Here is a 22,826-nt window from a genome sequence, read left to right on the forward strand (position 1 = left end):
GATAATTCTAGTGTAAAGTGAAATAACGATGGTGTAAGAAGCTACGTGAGAATTTGAGATCAATGCGAGGGTATGGTCGTATAGCATAAATGTCGAGTGAATAAAACTGTGCATAATTAGCCAGAGTGCGTCGTTGACGTAGACGTAAATTAAACTTCACGTGATCAATAAACTTTGCCTGGTGGAGTCAAAAATACTCAGAGTATAATCAGTTATAGTGTGAGTATTTTTATGAGAATCATCTTTAAATCATATTCAAATCATCTGAGTATGTCTAAGGCTAACATTCTTATTAACGGAGTATGTTTGCATTTATCTTTGTCGGGGTTAGATCCCGAAATATGTCTAGAATCCTGTTCTGTTACAAGAGTGTTTGGTGACTCTGATGTATGCAATGTGTTAAGATTTCAGATTCCACAAATCAAGCGATGTCTGCAGGAAAATAGAGGATGCGAATTTTCTCATCACTTCTGCACTGTGAGAGTGGATAGAGGTCTTGTGGATAGAGAGGATAATGGTGATCGAGTGATACAGTGCATCCAGATGTATTTTTGACGATAATTGAGCGTGCAAGTAGTTTTTGCAACATACTGATATTTTGAAAAGAAATGCTAATGTGTTTCATCTTATGTCAGAGGTTCTTGCATTAACTTCAAGAATATTTCTGTAAAGATAGGTTTGGAATCCTCTTCTATGATGGATGGCCAGTTCTTGGAAGTTATCACCATTTATTAAACGATATTCTCCGTTTTACATGATAGAGAAATGTAAATTGTTGCGTAGTAAAAAGGTGTTGAATGCGCTTTTCAGATGTATAGCGTTTTTATATAATGATTTCTCAGGACAGTTATTGGTATTCATGATTGTCGCCATGTAAATATTCGTCTAATAAAATGTATTTATCCTGAATCAGTGTTTGCTTGTGTTTATTTTATGTTAAGATGTTTTGGAGAGTGATTTATGCAAAACAGATTTCGATTGTCGAATCCAGCAGGGTTTGGAAGCATATCGTCTTTACAAAAAATTTTCTCGGCATACTATCAGAGATGTAAATCGTTTGTTGCAATCGTAAATCGTATACATTTCATAAATCTGTGAAACGTAGATTCAGACGATTGAAAACAAACAAACAAACGTAGCTGGAATTGCACACCAGTATCAAAGTGATTTGTTGGATTTAAGTAATATTGCTAGATTTAATAACGGTTTTAGATAGTTATTTTCTATGATTGATGCATTTTTCCATAAAACATGAGTCACCTCTCAAAACCAGAGGGTATTTAGACGTATCGCATGCTATGCAGAAGTTGTTACAGGATGCAGAGGCTCCTATACAAGTGAGTAGATAAAAAGAATTTTGGAATAAATATGTACGTGCTTTACTTGAAAAACGGGGAATACATTATTCTTTTCTAAAGATGACACAAAAGCATTATTAATAGAACGATTTCATCCCAGTTTACGAATCTGCATGTGGCGATGTTTCACTTATAATAATACCTATCGATATGTTAATGTGTTACCTAAACGTTTAAGAGGGTATAATTTATCTAAACATAGATCTACCGAGATGGCTCCTGAAGAAGTGAATCATGGGAATAAGAGTCAAGTATACGAATGGTTACATGGGTAGAATGAAGAACCGAGTCCTGTACTGTTTAAGAAAGAGGACGTATATATCTCCTGCCAAAAACCTTTTTCACAAAGAATCGACACCTTCATAGAACGACAAATCTTTATTATAGAGAAGGTCACTTACCACTCCTGTGACCTATCAGCTCGAAGACATCAGCGGAAACGAAATTTCTGGACCATTTTATGCTGATGAAATATAACAGGTAGTCAGACCACAATTTTACCTTATTGCCAAAGTGTTTAAATGAAGAGTTTGAAGAGTTGTTAGTAAATGGCAATCTTATTCAGACCCTGGGTAAGTTTACGTAAGTGAAGTATGTCGTTTATAACAACAGTGTATTAAATTTTTATGATTATTTGTGTTTTATCTCCTGTAAACGAGGTCGTTCCCACTGAAGATAATAACTGTACATTGTCAAATCGGATTGATATATTCAAGAGCGAGGGGTGTTTGATAATTAATATAATTGATATATGTTTGGAAGATCTAATAATGCTTCGTTTAGTGTTATAATTATAACCTGGATGAATATAAATCAATACTCACCTAATCCTCACTCCACAGTTCATTGAAGCGTGTTTGACAGATTGTAGGAACAATTTTCTGCTGGAAAATGTTTGGATATCCGAGAATTATACTGTACTCAGTGGAGTACCTAATCTTCCACAGTACAGCTTCTGTGGATATACTCCCAGAAAATAAAATATGAAATTATTCTGTAAGACTACTACATAATGTTGACCTTGGACCAAGTGGATGAGTGTTGGGTTTAGCTGAAATTCAAATCCCTGCTGTTTTCGATAAAGACGACTCTGTCAATAAACTTGAAAGTTTGAGCGGAATTACGAGATTATCGGCTTTTTAATTTATACGTTTCCTAGAGTGAGTTATGCTGACCGACTGGCAAGGCAACTGAACAACGCAGTTCCTGATGATGATAAAGGCTATGTGATATTTTCTATGGATGTTAAATGAAGAAGAGAAAGATGGAATGTCATCGTGCATACAAAAGCTGGTTATCAAATAAAATTTCACCTGAACTATCTCCATTTTTGGGAGACCCCGATTTTGGTGAGGAGTTTACATCAGCTAGGAAGGACCAGGAACAATCACGATGCAAAGGGTTATAAATGAACTTAAATGTGCGTACACTATGCGTTTTCCGATATCTAAAGTAACGAGAAATGCAACAATTTAGACAGAAACGATTTCTATTACACCAGGATATTAACCCACTCCAATAGATGTGTTAAATACACTGGAAACGCTCACAGCAATTGTGTTTCAAGTTATCAGGAATATAACTTTCCCTGATAAAGACTAGTTGTATCAGAGAATATTCCTGATAAAAAGTAGTCTTTGTTTTCCTAAAGCTGATTTGAGACTTGCTATATTACTGAAGATGGACGAATCTCACAGAGACCTACTGCCTTCTGGATAAGGCGTGTTATTGACATTAGGAAGAGAGGTTATGGAATGTATTATTGCAATTTGGTGTCTCTGTATGCCGTAGGGGATGTGTATGACCTCTGCATACAATAATTCCTGCTACGTATGATGGAAGAGATATTATTTCTAAAATTCACAACAAGAGAAATTACTTTCCACTGTCTACGAAAAATTTTCAGAGTGTTGAAATTAATTTAAGATAAGACAGTGGAAGCCTCTCTTATTCAGGAAATAAGTGATTAAACTTCACTTCAAGAAAGGAAGATGAGATGCTTAGAATACTATAGGAATCAATCAGGATTAGGAATAAACGCAAACGTGTTCAGGGGTCCTACTTGTTTGCATATTAAGATTGTGAATGCTGACTGTCCGAAAATGCCGAAGTCGCTCCTGGGAACGTATTTCTTCACTCTATATTTTCGAAAGTGGATTTATTTTTAGGAAACATCCCAATAAGGTCCAGAAATAATTTTTATGGATATCGTTCCTTTGGAAAGCAAAAAGAACTCACATGGCATGTGGAATGTTTAATAAAGATGATGACCCTTTTGATGTAACCTTTCTACAGAGTGGCTCAACAACTCAGACATCTGGATTACAACAAAGATAAAAACTCAGGGAAAAAGTTCAGCAATAGAAAATATTAGTTGAACTATGTTGTGACATATAAGAGAAAAAACCGAAATTGCCTTGATTTCTATTGAAGCAAATCCAAAGGACAAATTTGTCTTTGAAAAAGCTTCATTATATGTGCAAAAATCTAAAATATCACTCTCAATTTCAACATTAATGCCATCAGCGCCATCTACTGTCCATCACCACCACCATTATTTTTGTCTGTAAATTATGTGTTCTCACACTGTGAGAAAAATACATACAGAAAAAATAGGCTGTGAGACTCAATCTATTTTTCTGTATGCAGGATGAAAAACACGAGTTTCCGTGAGAAAAAAGCCTACAACCACCCGTATGAGATCTGCTAACTGACCTTCAATTGAAAAAAAACCCACAGAAATAAACTTGTAATCGAAAATCGACATTAGGCCTTTTCTAATCGAAGGCCACAAGGTACCTTCGTTGCGGTTCTCGATTGTGCAACCCTCCGGTAACTGTCGCCATCTATGTATTAAAATGCAAAACACGATCAACTAGGACAATGTGGAACGATTGATATCGCCTAATACCACTGTACTATAGATTTTCATTGTGAAATAATAAATAAATAAATAATATATCTAGAAGAGAAACTAATGATAGCAAAAAAAATTATAGCGCTGCTTATGAAAACACAATAAAAATAAAGACAAGATAGATATAGGAGCTTCTTTTAGTCACCCACGTAAATTTAGTAATTGCATTTAGATTTCGAAATAAAATTGACGTGCATGTTATTATCATCATAATTAGGTCTCATCCATTAAACATGAGCTAATCTAACGTAGCTACTGATGAATTTCATAAATTAATTATTTCTGTTACATTGCGAAGTTAGAATCCCGTATGCAAGATTTAATTTTGTTACAGGTTTTGTTGATCTAATGTACTGTACGTAGTGAAAAGTCATTTTCGGAATTTTTTTTTTTTTTTCATTTCACCGAAGAAATGTGTTATCTACTATCAAATAATTTTTTTGTTCACCCAAGAAATATTTTCTCCCTTTAGGGGTTTAAATAGTTTTTCCCCCTTTTCACCGAAGGCCTTTCTCAAGATAAACTTGTATCATTGCGCCATATATATAAACTTGTATATTATTCAAACTGGGTGAAATTAAAACAAGAAAAAGTTAAACATATTGATATATGAAAAGTTACGTATTACAAAAACTATTAAGTTTCGCTTTTGAATGGGAAGATATTAAAAATCCATTATTTTTTCTGGAATTATTTATTTGGTACTTTTAAAGTTCAAAATATTTCTCTATGAAAGAATAATGAATATTTAATTGCCTTTCTTCCAAGATCTTTATGAATCCAATTTGCAGTCCTTCCAAGTTCTTCCTTCAACATGAATGTTGCAAGTCAGAAATAATTAGAATAAAATCTAAACTAATCTTGTACACAGAACTACTATGTATTATTTCCATTCCTTTGGATATTTCCTGAGACATAAGCTATACAAAGATGCTGATATTCCATTTAGCCCTATTTCTAAATTGATATCCTGGTTACGCAACATCTGCTGAACCTCTTTCTCTTCAACTAATGTAGTGGTAGCACCGTGCACATATTATATACATTTGGTTGTTAGATCTTAGTGACGAGAGAACTTATTATTTAAGCAATTTCCTCTGCTTCAGACACAGCGGTTCCATCTGGATTCATTAAAGATATTTTTCCACTTTCAAATTTTTTTATTTTGCTCGCAGCATAACGATAAAATATCTTTAGCCTACACTGCCGATTTCTTTTTATACCTCAGTTCTTTTCGTGCAATAATCGTAACGTTTCTGAATGGAGCTTTATATTATTTAAATTAAGGGGATATTGAATCCCACATTATTTCAAAGCCGAATAAGAAACTATAAGATAGGAATCAAAGAGTTTCATGCCGAATATAGTAAACCACATAGACAAGTCAAATATAGTGGTTTACTATATTCGGCCCTTTATATATTTCATAATTATTCTCACGATGTTCCTTCCACATAATTTCTTCTTATGAATTTCTTGCTTAATAAAGTTGCCCACATTAATTTCACTCACATTCAGATACATACTGTCTCATTTAAGCACATTTTCAAAGATTTCCATTTACTTCTCATAAACTTCCCATTCAGCAACTGATACAATTGAAGGAAAATACTAAAGATAGTATTTTCCTGAGTTTTTCGTAATTTGCAGCTTTGTAGTTTAGCATGTAACCTGTCCTATTTTGAATATCTATATAGTTAGCTACTTATCAGAACAGTATGGCATGAACACTGTCACTGAACACTGTAGCTAGCGGCGAAACATTCATATTCTTAACTGAAATCTATTTCCACGCTAATCAAATGGAACATATTTTGACTTCGAATTCCTTCTTTCTCATGCCGCTAAACAAAGTTTTCTCCAACAGCTCAATAAATCGTCTTTCATTTTTGTCATGATTTCTCTTCTACTCAATCGATTTTTGGTTAATTTAAGTCACGCATAATGATTACTCGCTTCCTACCCATTAGAGTAATGTTGCGCAGCACCCAAACAGCAGCTAAACCACCAGGTTTATATTTCATCATGAAGTTGAGGCTTGATAACCTCAATTTCAAACCAGAAAGCTTCAAACATGGGACACTGTCACTATTATTGATATTACCTGATTTGTGTCCAGTTAGGACACAAATCAGGTAATATCATTAATAGTACCCCCTCCTTTTATACCTGGTCTCTCCTCCCATTCTATACTGTAATGTTTGCAATCGATTCCGGTTACTATGTCTATCTCTGATAACCAGGTTTCACTATTACCAATAATTTTAGACCAAAACAGATTCTCCGAGGCAAGAAACTACCTATTTGTTTCTGATACTTCTGGCATTTGTATATAGATATTAGAAGTTACCTTCTTGTTCGTATATTTATATGTACGCTTGACTCAGTCGGACAACTTTCTCTTTTCCGTTCCCAAACAGACTCAAAACGCCCTCCCCCACCTAAACTTTAGCCTATTCCCTCACCAGATCCACAATCATTCTCACTGGCATCCATATCATTATTACCTTTGCATATCATAACTGAACTTAAACACACACACACACACACACACACACACACACACACACACACACACACACACACACACACACACACACACACACACACACACACACACACACACACACACACACACACACACACACACACACACACACACACACACACACACACACGCACACACATATTTTCATCATTCTTCCCATGAACAACTAACTTCATGCACCTAATGTACTAACTGTGCATTAGGTCTCAATCCAGTAAATAATTTCTCCAAGTTTCTGATGTCAAATCCATTCAAGTACAGGCCGGCACTCTTATTCATATCCTTTCTACCATTAAGCTGACTCCACACTTCAAAAAAACTGGCACCCACGTCTTCTACACAGCGTACACATTGAATCATAATCCTCCTTCTTAACCCATTTTCATCGTGTCTGGGTAATAATCTAAGAGCTTTTACTCTTTCACTTTTCTTTCTTTCATCTTCCAACAATCCGTTTCTATCTTCTCTCTCTTTCATACTATATTTGTTGCTACTTAAATCATTAGTTCCAGCAAGCACTACCATTCCCTTTACCTTTCTTTCTTCTTTCTCTGTTACATATGCCAAATCTCTAGTTTTGCTTCCAGGAAGTTTGAAGTTGTGACTCCGTCTGCAAGCGCCAATTTTCTGATCGAATCACGTATCATATGATATTACTTCTTGTTTTCTTATATTCTAATTGACTTAACTTATTGTTATTATAATTATTCGTTGTTATCTGCCTCTTTAAATGCTTTCCTGCCTCTCGTTCTGTCCGAGTTTCTTTAATCGTTACTCGACTTTTTCTACTTAGTAGAAAAAGTTGAGTAACGATGTCAATAGTAACGATAGTCCTACGGTGTCTTATTCGACACCGTAGGACTATTAAAACATTACATGGAAAACACTTTTATTCATATTTCAAGACAAATATTGGGAACAAAAAGGACTTGCCATTCATGGGGTTCCACCACTGCCCCATTTCTCCAGCCTTAGCCAAATATCGAAACTAATGCATTAAAAACTATCAGAATTAACCAAAAGTTTTGGTGACGTTAAGTTAATGATATTTTCGTCATTTGGTCGGGAAGGGTGGATAAGTTGATTGATTTCAACGATTATCTGAACAACGTGCATCCCAATATAAAATTCACTCTTGAACTAGAACAGCGCAAAATATTACCTTTCCTTGATATCCTTGTCGAAGTAAATGAAGAGGAAAAAAGGTTATCCTTCTCCGTATACAGAAAAACTTATCACAACGTGAAGATTTTTAAATGCTGCTTCACACCACCATCCATTGCAAAAGATAGGCATAATTAAAACTTTACGAGACAGGGCATACAAAAGCTATTCAATTAAAAGGAATGAAGAACGCACTACCTGAAACAGAACTTCACATCTAATTGTTTTGAACCTAAGACGATCAGAAAACTTCTTAATACATCTCCTGCAATTCCCTTACTTAAACAAGATTTCAAGAATAAAATCACGCGACCTTACATCAAGAATGTCAAAAAGTGGCTGCGTTGCTCCGCGAGTACACCACAAAAGTGGGTTTTTTACCATGACAAAAATATCAATATTCCTACATCCACCAAAACCTCCACATCACCCCATGAAAAAAACAGGTGTCTATGAGATTCATTGCTCTTGTGGCATCATATGCTCATGTATGAACACGTAAAGGACATCGAAAAAAAAAGAGAAGAGAGCATAAATCAGGTATGGCATTCCATACAACCACTACTGGCAAAAAACAAAAATGTCATATATTGATAATAACTGTTTCTCAAGAAATTTTAAAGAAGCCTGGGAAATTCTTGGGATCCTTACACAATCCAGTAATAATCAATGCTTAATTTTACACCAAGTATGGTCTGTTTTCAACAAACATTTAACTGCCACAGACCTAGAATATAGCACAGAACGTGATAGTAACAACTAGCAATGTTCCAACACGCATACAGTAACGGATTTAACTTTCGTATCCTAGTTTGTCAATTATATTTAACAGTTGAAAAGTTATCAAAAACATCTAATCTGTGTAATTAATTGTTAATAAACTTTTGTTGCGTAAAGCGCTTGTGTACCATTACCCTTGATGATCTAAGTCTTACGACACGTTATGTCGTAAAACCTTGTCGACTTTTAATTGTTTATTTTTAATAATCTCGTCATTTATATTACAATGTGGTTTCAATATCAAAAACTTCCCACAAAAGGATTATCTTTCTGGCAACTTCGTTAACTTGTGCTGTTCTTACTGTTTTTTGGCGCCATTTATAAAACAGCAGCAGCTTCTTAGAAACACGACCATGCTTTCTATGACATAATAGCCTCCAAGTAATAATTAAATACTTAACTTAATTTTACTCAATCATTGATTACATAATTGAAATTAATTATGTAATCTCAATTAAGATTACATAATTTTCACCTCTAAAACATCTCTCAAATTTGGAAGTGAAACTTGGATTCTAAAACAAAGAAACAGACAAAGATTGGAAGCAGCACAGATGAAGTTTGTAAGACCTCTCCTGGGACTTACTAGATTAGATAAAAAGAAAAACACAGAAATAAGAGAACGATTAGATACAAAAAAAGCATTATACAAGAAATACAAGAATACCAGACAAATTTGTTTTGCTCCATAGAAAGAATGAATAAGAATAGGATCCTTAAACTAGTACCAGAATATAAACCCAAAGGAAGAGACCGTGGACGTATAAGATTAAGATGAAAAGAACAACCTCATCTGCAGAGCAGAACAGGACAAAAAAGCCTATACCTAAATTTGTTCAGACGACTACAACTAAATTAAATTATTTAATTAAATATAGTCTATATTAAAATATGATAACTTTAAAAGTAAATTTTAAATATTGGATTCTCGAATTAAACGGAGTTTAATTAAAAAATTAAATTAAATTAAACGGAGTAAAAACGAAGTGTTTTTACTCCGTTTTATTTCGTATTTTAGTTTTAGTTTTAATTTTAATATTTTAAAATTTTACTTTTGCACTTAAATTTAATTTATTATAATTGGGCTATGTTATTAAGGTTTTAACATACCTATTTTCTTTAGTATTTTAATTTTCATAAACCATTACCTTTCAATTCTTTATTAATATACTTAATCGACCACTGTATATCACACTTTTCCGGCATTTCTCTCAACACTCCAGTCTGTCAAAATGTATAGCAGAACATCACTTTACTGTGTTAAATTTCCCTAAATGCAATTCTGTCTACATGAGTATGATTTCAAATCGTGACTGTTGTATTTCTGTTTTTTGCCTTTCACTCGGACAGCAACGTTCGTCTAGAATAGCAAAGGCATGGACCTCCGCGAATTATCCAAAATTAGTATTTATACATAAACTTATACAAGGTGGTTCAAACTTCCACGTACAAACTTTGAGGGTAAGTATAGAACATCAAAATCAACCATATTCACATAGGAAAGCATGACCACCTGAAAGTGATAGGTGCGCTGTTCGCCAGAGCTCCAGATGAGCAATCTTCGTCATTCAAGATTTCGACGTCGTAAGAAGAACATGCGTCGTTTCACGAATGCTGAGATGACAGACATGCACCTCGTTTACGGGTTATCTGATGGTAATGGACGAGCCGCTGCACGAATGTATCGCGAAAGGTACCCAAACAGACGTGTTCCGCATCACCAAATATTTGCGTATTTGCATCAAGATTTGTGTAACTGTGGATCATTCAGGGATCGCAGGCATGATAGTGGGCGGCCGCGATCGATGCGAAATCCCGCCATGGAAGAGAAGGTGTTGCATGTGATGGACAATAATCGAGAGACAAGCACATATGCCGTTGCCTCTGCTATAAGAATATCTCGAACGCAACGTGATAGTAACAACTCTGTGTTGTATTACGTGTATTGCGCGTTTTGCACTCGGAGTCCTTACATCCATTTCATCTGCAACGGGTCCAGTTACTGATGGCCGAAGATTTTCCTCGGCGTGTGGAATTCGCGCAGTGGTTTCTGAAGAAAAGTGCCGTAGACCTGGATTTTCCAACTTGTGTTTTGTTCACGGATGAAGCTCCATTTACTCTCGAAGGGGTCTCAATCACTACAATGCTCATCTGTGTGGGCCCATGAGAACCCACACGCTGTGCGATCACATGTTGCACAACCACGCATCGCCATTAATGTATGGGCAGGTATCATCGCTGACTGTTTTAATCGGCCAATACCTGTTATCACCCCGACTGGACTCCCAGAAGTATCCATACTTTCTGGAAGAAGTTCTGCAGGATTTACTGAACAATGTTCCAATGACGGTGCGTCAGCAGATGTGGTTCCAACACGACGAAGCTCCAGTCCATTTTAGCATTTCTGTGCGTTAGTATTTGGACAGGTCCTTTGGGGCTAGATGGATTGGGCGTGGCAAACTCGTTCGCATGGCCCCCACGCTCACCTGATTTATCGAGCGTTGATATCTTTCTGTGAAGGACCCTTAAAGCCATGGTGTACGAAACGCCTGTTGCCTCTGACATGGACTTCGTGGCAAGTATCGCCATCTCCGCTGCTAATATCCGGGAAACTCCAGGTATTTTCGAAAATGTATGGAATCAATGCATCGTCGGTGTCAGGCATGCATCACTGCTAATGGTCGTAACTTTTAGCACCTGAAGTGAAACCATATTATGTATTCGACTACTATTGAACTGTTCAGTTACGCCTAATAAAGTTTTTTACACTACTTACTGCCTTGTGTTATTTCTGTATCTTTGTGTCCCTGATAGTACCTTCCGATGGCGTTTCCGGTCATGCTTTCTTATGTGAATATGGTTGATTTTGATGTTCTCCACCTCCCCTCAAAGTTTGTACGTGGAATTTTGAACCACCCTGTATATAAGTACAAGGAAATATTTTGAAGGTTTTGTGTATATAATGAAACCGATTTCAGTTATATTTTCCATTCAATATAAGTTGATAACCGATCGAATGCTACTACTGCCGTAGGTGGATTAAATTACATAATTCAAGACTCCTGATCTTGTAACCAAAGATGGTCATTTTTCAAGTCACTTCAGGCCTCCGATAAGGAACACAACAGCGGACGAATAATTAAGTGGCCGATGATTATAATTGTAAAACCATTCACAATTAATGAATAATGAAATAACAGGGTTAATTGACTTACAATAAGAACCCACAGTAATTGAATTTGATATTTCAAAGATATTTGAAATGCGTTACTCTTCTTCATTGGTGAATGAGGAAATTCCATAATTTTATTTTATTTTTTTTAAAAAGTCGACACTCTCCGCATTGCTTCCGATGATTTCTGTATTCGCTCCATAAGCAGGACAGCATGTTAGAAAACACTGATAATCATTTTCGGGATATACCCCTTAGTATATAACAGGTATTGCTCTTTCATCTCGTAAATGAGTTTGAATTGGAACATATTTCGAGATATTAAGTTTTAGGAATGTAGATGGAACGAGCGAGAAGAGCTATCAGTATACTATTCGATATCTCTCATAAACATTAATGCTGTTAGCAGATGATATAAATACTGTACGTTAAAATGATATGTTTACATTTAATAAATGTTAGCCTGAGTAGTTTATGTAAAGTTGATAACTGTGAGTATAAATAAACACGAACGCGTGCTTATTCTCACAATAAACAAAAGACCAGTTTGAAGTGCAAGTTCCGACATTAAATTTTTGCATGCTTCATTTGCTTATATGAAAAGCTAATGCATGATTCGGTTAGCAAATCACTGCTTATACCAGACAGAATGCGGTCGAAAGGAAGACAAAGCGGCTGTAATGTATTCGAAGGACATTTTTGCTACTTGAATATTTCAACAGGTTCACCAAGCGCGAATTTTCTATCTCAAGATAATGTGCTTCATATCAAATGTTTGTTCTGCTTATTCTTTAACTTAGTTTTTTATATGAATGTTCGAGTTTAAAGTATAAGCTGACAACTCAGTACAATAAGTATGTTAACTTGAGACGTCGTCGTACACAGCTGATTTTATCTTCTTCATAAATATTTCATGAAACTTGGAAAAAGGATTCAAATAGTACAAAACACAAACAGAAATGATGCACATAAAAAAGAATCAGAAGAAGGGAGAAATACTGAAATATACAGCGACTCGCTGTAGTAGCGAGTATATAACGCCTTTATTCCTCCGATGTTTGAGTCATCGGATTAACCAAACGCTCATAGGATTAACTTAAAAATATGAAATCCTGTTATATTTTTATTCTTTGAATATTATATAAGATCCTGAGCTTTTTGAACATAAAGTGCGCTGATTTAACTAAAAACGACTATCAATGCAATCTGAAAACAAAAAGAAAACGCATTGTACTAGTATTAAGAGAAAATTTTGAAAAAATCACTGTAGCATATTCGATGCTAATTGACAAAAACGATTTTATCGATATATTATTCAATAACTGATGATACAAACAGACATGTAGTCGAATCCACATCTTGACTTAATTAATTTCATTGGGACGGAAGTAACTGAAAATAAACATTAGGAGTTTTTCCAACACAAATGTTCCATGCAGATAACTTCCCCCGAGCGAGCATGAAATGCTTCGTATTTTATGTACGAACACCTGTAACACTGTATACGATTCACATCGTCCTACATTAGCGAATTCACTTCGAATGTAATCTTGACTTTCCCAAAAGCACTGAGCCGATAATTTGCATAACATAAATGCGTGTTAATACACGTCTTCCATATACTGGGTTATTTATTTCCAATACATACACTTAGTAGGTATTCTTGTTTGTTTTTTTAATTCAAAAAAAATATTCCCTCAAGATCTAAACGTAAATGCAATACCACACTTTAAATTTGTATTAGAATTTTCGATAATGTTGAATAATGCAGATTAATCAATAAATACATTCTCTAATAAAGTACTGAAGAATATTTTTCTCTTTATTGTTACTCAAAAATATCGAAGACAACCGTATTGAATATATAAATAAAAGCATATGCTTTAGTAGAAAAGAAACGGTTTCAGCACAAACGTACATCACTGGGAGCCAGACCCAGAAGGCATACCGTTGAAGTAAAGCAGACTTCATATAGTACTCATATTCAAGTAATTAACCGGTACCATTGCTTGTTATTAATATACTCTGGATTAGAGAGAGCTGCTGAAAATTTTCCACTAAGTTACACCATAAATTCAAGATGCCAATATATTGTATTCTTTGTTATATATGTGTGTATGTATATATTATTTTTATGCTATTTACTGGAGCACAGCGGTTACCAGTAATATGCTTTCGAAGTCTCAAACTTTTTTCTTCAGATATTATTCAGAATGAATACTACACTTTGGCTTGCACATATGAAAATATAGCAAGATTAAAAGTACTTTATCACACTCTTCATCAGAATTCTGATTCCGAATTTTTTTTTCTTCAAAAAGATTTTAACCTTAATAAGTTGAATTATTAAAAATGAAAAAAATCAGAGCTTTGGTATTTCAATTTAAAAATTTGCGCAGACACTTAATAAATAATTTCTATAAAACCACAGAACAAGCAGAACTGAAACGACATTTGACCTTAAGTGGAGCAGTAGGCTCGTTATAATTTTTCTAAACAAAAATTATTTAAATACCATAAAACCACCAGTCTTTTTCTGGATATAGTTAATATCAGGAGGATCAGGTAGCTTTTTTGTTTATAAACATGGAAGAACGTCGGCTAAAATTTGTGAGGTGGCGCATTGCCGTAAGTCCTGGCTGTTCGTTGAGTTTAAGCTGAACATTTGTGATTTCTGGCTAAAGATATACCTTGACACACGAGAGTTTAGTGGAATGAATAGCTAGGCGGAATCCCTTGTCAATACGGCACGGCTTTCTTGGCCGGTGTGGATCCTTTAATCATGGATCAACCAGTAATCGACCAATAAGCAGCTGTTATAAATGGTGAGCGTCAAAGCGGTCTGGCCGAAAGCCTGAAAATTTAAGAAAATCCACACTGATAGCAGGTATGACGGGAAAAAAAAAAAAAAAAAAAACGACAATCGAACAGATAAGGCGAAATCGTTAAAATTTAAGACATACTTCAGGGATTTCGAAGAACGAGCACAGCAGTGGAAGGGGGGGGGGATGTCTGCAAAGTTTTATTACTCGCAAAAAAGTATTCGCAAGAGATTTATTTCCTACTCTCAGTATTGTAAGTATTTAACATTTTTATAACATTTTAATGTATATTTTACTTTATTAATAATTATTTATTAATATTAATAATTTTATTAATATTAATAATTTTATTAATATTAATAATTTTATTAATATTATAATATATTTTAATAATATAATATAATATAATATCTAAGAATTTGTATATATTAATGTCAAAGGTGTTACCAATTCGTTCGTGCATTATTTTTCTTAAACGTAAGAAATGAAATTGCAACTCAAAGTTCATACTCTTGCTGTTCTCTCCCCGTTAACCGCATTACATTATAGATTTCAAAACAGCAAGCTGATGTATACTGATATTTTTTTCATTTTTTTTTCTTTTCCAAACAGGAAAAGTTGAACTTGCAGTATATTAGTACTGTGGATGAGCTCTTTACTATTATTTTATATTTTCACTTATTTATTTACTTTTTTAGTTTTATTATAAAATATGGAAATTCTGGTCTTGAGATCAAGTATGGGACATTTTCAAACCACTTTCAGTAAGTCGAGTAGTTGTCTCAGACTAGGCGATGAATTTCTTCGCCCTTCCTAATAAAAGCATTTATAAACATTCTCCAATTCGAACCAATCGCTTATTAGTTGTAGAGTGAGAATTTATTCACTTTACAACAAGGCTGGTTGATGGTCTACTTAGTTCTTTTTTTCCTACCGTCTACATTCGCCAACGTTTTCCTTCCGAAATAATGATTTTTATTAACACTTTAACCAAGAATTGTTATGATTTCTTTTAGCCCTGCTAATTTAATTTTGTCTTATAATCCAGTTTCACACCACTTACTGTGCTTGCCATATATTTCGTTTTTTACTTTAGGTGGTCGGTCTGAAACGTTCTCGGTCAACCATAAATGGTAACAACATCGGCAAGATTTTTTTCTTCTAAGTTGGTACATCTGTCATAAACATCGTCGTGAAATTGCAAGTCATTCTAGTAGATTTTGTTATACAGCTGTCGGAAACCAAAGTGTTGTCTGTTTCACTTGAAATGGATAAAATTGAGTATCGTGCCGTTATAAAAATTCTTTGTAAAAGAAGGTTTAATGCCAAAAGAAATTCATTCGAAGTTCATAAAAGTTTATAGGCATGCTTCTCCTTCGTTTTCGACAATTAAGAAATGGGCTACCGAGTTTAAACGCGGCCATGCCAAACTTTGCAGATGATCTACGTGAAGGACGTTCAAAAAGTGTGACAACACCAGAAATCATCAAGTGCACGATATGGTATTAGATGACCGGTGAGTTAATGTGCGTGAAATCGCTGAGACTATAGGCATTTCAAAAGAACAAGAACATGTAGGATACATTTTGCATGAAGAATTGCAAATGAAAAAGCTTTGCGCAAGATGGGTGCCGCGCTTGTTCACAGCAGATCAAAAACGCACTCGCATGAAAATCTCTGAACAGTGCTTGGAGCGTTTTAACAAGAATAACAGATTTTGTGCGTCGATTTATTACCGAGGATGAGACTTGGATTTTGGATAGCTCATGAGGTTAAGAAGAAGTTTGTATCCAAATAGAATGCTCCAAGGATTCGTAATAGTATGAACAAAACATATGAAGGAAGATGGAATGAGCACTATCAACAGTTGTATATGGGATAGGCTAAGGAAAATTTAGTCATAATAATAATAAAACGTAATAACAATAAAGTCGAGTACAAATGGATTTTTTGACCGTACGTCTTCTGACGTCCAAACCAATCATGGATTAACTATTCAGACAAAATAGTAATGTCTTCAGAGAGAGAGAGAGAGAGAAAAGTCGTGTTTTTTGTTCTCCGGCTACTTGTGATATCTTATCATACAAAAGAGAAGCATCCTTCTCTTTGTACATCTGGTATTAAAAGATAAGAGATGAATAAAAGATTTGTTTCTCCTTTTATTTCTAGAAATAAGGCAGGATGAAGTTTTCTAGAATTGAAACTAATATGACCTTTAGAACACTGAGGTATGGGTCGGTGATGCAGGATTTAGAGTTGCAGAAGTATATAGAAGTTGTATTCTTTTATACTGCGCATGGAGGTTTGTCAGATGGGAAACAGAAAAGAGACCATCCTCTGATCAGCAAAACTGAGGATTAGATTTTTAATAAACTAGAGAATATCTTTGATATTTCGGATATATATCAATGTTTATCCTATATTTGTCAAGAAATAGTACATGTTTGACTTTTGTAGTGAACACAAAATTATAATTAAGAGTATATCAGTTAAACAAATTCTAGATGCTATATCATATCATGCTATTATCATACCATCCGTGATATGATAATATTATCATTATTATTTTTATCAGTGTCAGTGTCGCAATTTAGTTGGAAAATCTAATGTTAGAATCCTGTCTAGGACGTTAATGAAGTAGTTCCACTGAAGAATATTAGTAATTATTGTGGTAAAATCATTGGATGCACTAAAATGCGGAGAGGAGACATAAAATAAACAAACATAAAACAAACATAAAATAAATAATACTATAACAACTTTCTGATTCATTATCTATCGAACTATTTTGTCATCAGGTAAGGCTCAGGTAAGAAACAGGAGAGGCCAACGTTTTACAGAGAAGCAAAGGCTTTGATTGGAGGGAGCCGAAACTCTTCCTGACCTTAAAGACGTAAACGAAACACTTCGGTTCATCAGGTATTAAAAGATAAGAGATGAATAAAAGATTTATTTCTCCTTTTATTTCGAGAAATAAGGCAGGATAAAGTTTTCTAGCGTTCAAACTAATATGGCCCTCAGAACATATCATTCATATCCTAAAATAATCCATTAGCACTGTAAGACGAAAAGACCATAAGAAATAAGTCCAGATTAACATATGAAATATGTGGAAATGCAAAGTGTATGAATATTCACCGTATCATTACATTAAAACCTAAGTGACAAGCCATTTACTTTTTTTTTTTCGAGTATGATTTTACATGTAGTCTTTTATTCGATAGATAATGTCTGATTCGTGGCTCACTGTAACAAAAACAATTGAATGATTATGACTAACATTTAATCGACATTCATAAAACACTTAGATCTTAGGGAGTGAATCGAATTACACCAACAGTATGGTAAACATGGCAACATGCTTGCAATGTTGGCAGAGTAGATTTTGTCACCTCTGTAGAGAAAGGGGGGGGGGGATTCAAAGCAGGGCAGAGTCCTAGACGGTATTCGATCAGTCCATCTCACGTGTTTCTCTTTCCTTTTTCATGCTAATCAAATCTAAGAAAGGTTGTAAATTTAATTTAATTTAATTTAATTTTTATTTTTCTAAGTTCGCATTGAAACAGTGTTACATACTGTGGTCCAACGCATATGATCAGAAGAGTCCTAAGCCCCAACAATATCCTCTGTTATCCAACTCTAGACCTGGAAATTTGAGACATAATTCTCTGGTAAGTGTTTCCTGCCTCAAGTGTACCCTGCAAAGAAGGCAAAAAGGGTATCTTGAAATCAGCCCGAGATAGTTCAAAGCTTAGTAAGTCCGTATATCTCTGATGACACCATACATCTTTGAATGATACAGTTGCAGAGGTTAATTTTGGTATGATGCGGAGTTCTTCCTGAAGTAGCCGTACCAAATATTGATTTTCAGCATAGCAGACAGCTTTCACATGATGGAGGGAAGAGAATGATCCCAGCATCCACCCAGTCACGACCAAATAATCTCCTCTCTTTACTACCAGTTCAGGCTTCCTTAATCCAATGTTAGTCCTAAAGTACATACAAGGTGAGTCTGGAAAGTTCATATAAACACCTAGCACAAAAATTATATTAAAGCAACTGATATAACCACAAGAAAGAATATACGGTGATATAAGAATATGAGAACACAAGTTACCTTCAGAACTCTGCTACTGGTATGCTCTTTCTTGTGGTAATATCAGTTGCTTTAATATCATTTTTGTGCTAGGTGTTTATATGAACTTTCCAGACCCCCCCTTTTCCTAAGTATTAGTAACGACGGTGGACTATGATTATATCATCCGAAAACTCTGATTTATACACTAGATATGGAACATTTTGAAGAAACTTCACGCTACCATTAAATAGAGTAGTCGTCTAAGTACTCTGTTTATGATCTTGCTCTAATATTGCTCGAGGTTGGTTGCGGGCTGTGCTTAAAAGAAGTAATGTTTTCCTGATAAACATAACTTAATATTCAAGAATAATCTTAGACAACCCTTAAGTGACAAAATCATCATGATAGTTATACATATGAGATAAAACAGAAACGGTTGGATCTCATTCACTAAATTGAAATAATAAAGAAGGTCCTCATACCTAAGAGTATTACTAAAGAGTATACTGAAGTATGAGTCACAGAAAAAATACATGGCAGTAATTTATTAACTTCGCGTACATAATTTACGTGAATCGGACAACTCAGGGTAAATATGGAATTCGATTTGAGTCTTGAAATTTGCCTTAAAAAGATTTCCACTACTACAGTATTTCCTGCACATGCTTAACTTTGATTGCGAAATTGCCCGCCACCATAAAGCGCCGTTACATAATTTTAGTTGAAATCTGGGTTGCAAACTTCACGGCTCTACACCCGTTCACAATGTTTGGAACCTGTATATGCGCTCTTCCGTCGATGAATGGTTAATTGCTCTCATAGAACGTACAACATTCCTCTCTTCGTCCATCAAAATGTAGAAATCAGTCACCCATACAACGTATGTGTTAGAGACAGAGTAGAAGCGCAGAGTGCTGTTTTTCTTGTTATAGCATTAATCAATTTTATATGATAAAAACTTCAGATTACTTAGCTGTCTTAGCCACTGATTTATTAGGATAAGGAATAAATAATGACGAACCAAGATGATAGCATACCTCTTCCTTATCCCTGTTGTAGTTAAAGATACGATGTGTGTGTGTGTGTGTGTGTGTGTGTGTGTGTGTGTGTGTGTGTGTGTGTGTGTGTGTGTGTGTGTGTGTTAGATGATATGGAGAAGAATAAGAAAAGAATGGGCGACATGAATTTGATAAAGATGTAACTGATGGATGCATTTGAATAACTCACAAATTAAGGATACGAGAGCTGGTAGTTTCGAAAGAAGAGGGGGGGGGGGAACGGTTTTCGAAAACGATATGTTCAAGGAAGAGGGATCACTGAATGATTCCCGTATCTCATAACTGGAAAGAATTGAAGCAATTGCGAAAGTAGGACAGAATACAGAAATTCTTCGAATTTCACCTATAATGACCACGTTATATTAAAAAAAAAGGTTACAAATATACATTAGCACAACTACTTTCTACTACAGACAGATACTTGATCAGGAGTGCTTAGGAGAATAAATAAATAGAAGTAGTTCGGTCAGTATAGACAAATACCTTTGGTCGGAAAGATCGGGGTTCGATATCCGTCTAGTGTTTTCGACTAAAGGTGATTTAGCCCGTGTCATGCGCAGTTTGTTTGTTTTTTTTTTCCTCCCCGAAACTCGTGTGTTCATTCCTTAAGACAGGCAAACCGGCGCCGTGAACCACAATCTAAGGACATAGAATGATGTCCGTCGATTGTGTGTTACTGACCAACACCTTGTCTCGGATACAATACTAGTATCCTGGATACTCCCATACGCTAACAACAGGATTGAATAGCTAGCGATATAATAATTATCACTTCATCCAATAAAAAAGAATACAAAGGAGGAAAATTAAAATATTCGGCATGAAACTCTTTGAGTTTCTTATTCGGCTAAGAAACAATATGGGATGTAATATCCCTTTAACTTAAATACGTAACATATTTTTCGATTCTCTGGACTAATGATAATAAAAAAAACAAAGCATGATTAAACAAAAAACAGAAAATATTACTATGTCAGAACCAAAAAAATATAATGAAGAAAATAATTTTTCTTCATTATATTCATCGGTCTGTTTATGGTGGCATGAGATGTTTTTTCTCTTCCCTTATTGATGGAATATGAGAAAAATAAAATGTCATGCAATATACCGTTATTTAAAATATCCCCCTATTCACGATTAGCAAGCATCACACTCTCAAAAGGGTACGCTTCTCTTTATGTTTTTCTGTACAATAATAAATCATGTGACCTAATTCGCTTTTTTTTTTGCCTTTCGGAAAGATTTCCAAGTATTCAGAAATGTTAATGCTACAAACGCGAAATATATACTTACAAAATAATAAACATCTTGAATTATGAAATCAGGATTTTCCATCTTTCGTGAATTTCTTAATAAATTAAAATAGGAAGGACGACGCTACAAAAATACTTGGAATTTCTGATTTGTGAAATAAAATATTAAAATGCTATTTAAAGCATATTTTCCGCAGGTTAGCATTTTTGTAATTGGGATTGTCTCTACAATGCACTTCCTTCGACAAGAATTACCGAAGTGCTCTCTAACACACACACACACACACACACACACACACACACACACACACACACAGAATTAGCAGTGTTCCTTCGGATTGCTTGGATAAAGAAGAACAATTTTGGTTTGTTTCTGTGTCGCATGTATGAGTGATAGATTTAAAAACGGAAACTGCTTTTATCTTTTGTCATTTTTCCCAGGCACTTTTCTCCAGCTGCCGGTTGAAACGCGTGTTCGTTTCTTTGCACATTTCGATCGCAGTAATCATACTTTAAAAAGCAAATATATTTGGAATAAATAAAAAAAAGCGTCGTCTTCTAGAAAAACAAAGTTTCGTTGTGGTTTGCAGGCTATCATTTGTGAATACGGAGTCCCATGTTGCATGCAAAATAATATTTTCTTAAGAATGTTAAATACGAAAAATAATGCTGCTACAGACATTGAGAAAACACTGTTAAAGAAATTGTTTTTTATGAATGTGTGTGTGTGTGTAATTTTCATTTCAGTAAATGCAATATTTCTTCTTGTTTACTATTATGCTGATTGTGCCTGAGAATCTATTGGCTGTTTAGTGTGACACTTCTTCCGTCTCTTTTATCGGCAGCGAATCTACTTTTACTTTCATATGACAAAACAACAGGCTAGAGAATCGTATCGTACGTTAAGCATTATTCCATCACTGCTTATAATTTCATTTAAAATAAAAATGTTCGTATAATATTATGCGTTTATTCTGAAATTTTCATGGATAATGTAAAAGTTACATTTCCTTCTTTAATATCATGCATAAAAAAATATTACTTGTGTAATGTTCCAGTTTATAAAATGTTTTCATTAATAATGTAATATGATATAATAAAAATAATAATACAATTATTCTATTAATAACACAATGTAATATAATTAATAATACAATATAACAATTTTACGAATTCAAAAATAATCTCAGATTTTAAGAACAGTAAAATTTAAAATCTGATTACCACAAGTCAATGTCTTTTTTTGTTAATTATTATCTCTCTCTATTATTATAAGGTGATACAGATTAAAAACTAGTGGACCGGATTGTTTTTCTCTATTCCCTTACAACGCCATTAATTTCCAAAATTTTCTTGTTACTTTCAATCTGAAAGAAGATTGAGAACGTGACCTTTTCTACCTTAATTCCATCCAATCAAGATTTATTCCTCAGTAACTAATTAAGCTAACACGCTTGACATGGAGTGGGTCTGACGTGATTTTGCATTCATTATTGGACTCTCGGCGGAACAACAATAAAAATAGTGATAACTCTTTTTCTCTGATTGTAGGAAAATTTAAGCACTTCATTTTACTCCTTGTAGTTTGCTGCGTAAACATGCAATAATATTTTTATAACAGCCATTTTGTTCAGTGAAACGGTAATTACAACTGATCTCTGTGCCATTTTTAAACT

Source organism: Typopeltis vanoorti, chromosome 8, assembly GCF_054136105.1.
Source record: "Typopeltis vanoorti isolate ZY-2024b chromosome 8, IOZ_Tvanoo_1.0, whole genome shotgun sequence".
Lineage (NCBI taxonomy): Eukaryota > Metazoa > Arthropoda > Arachnida > Uropygi > Thelyphonidae > Typopeltis > Typopeltis vanoorti.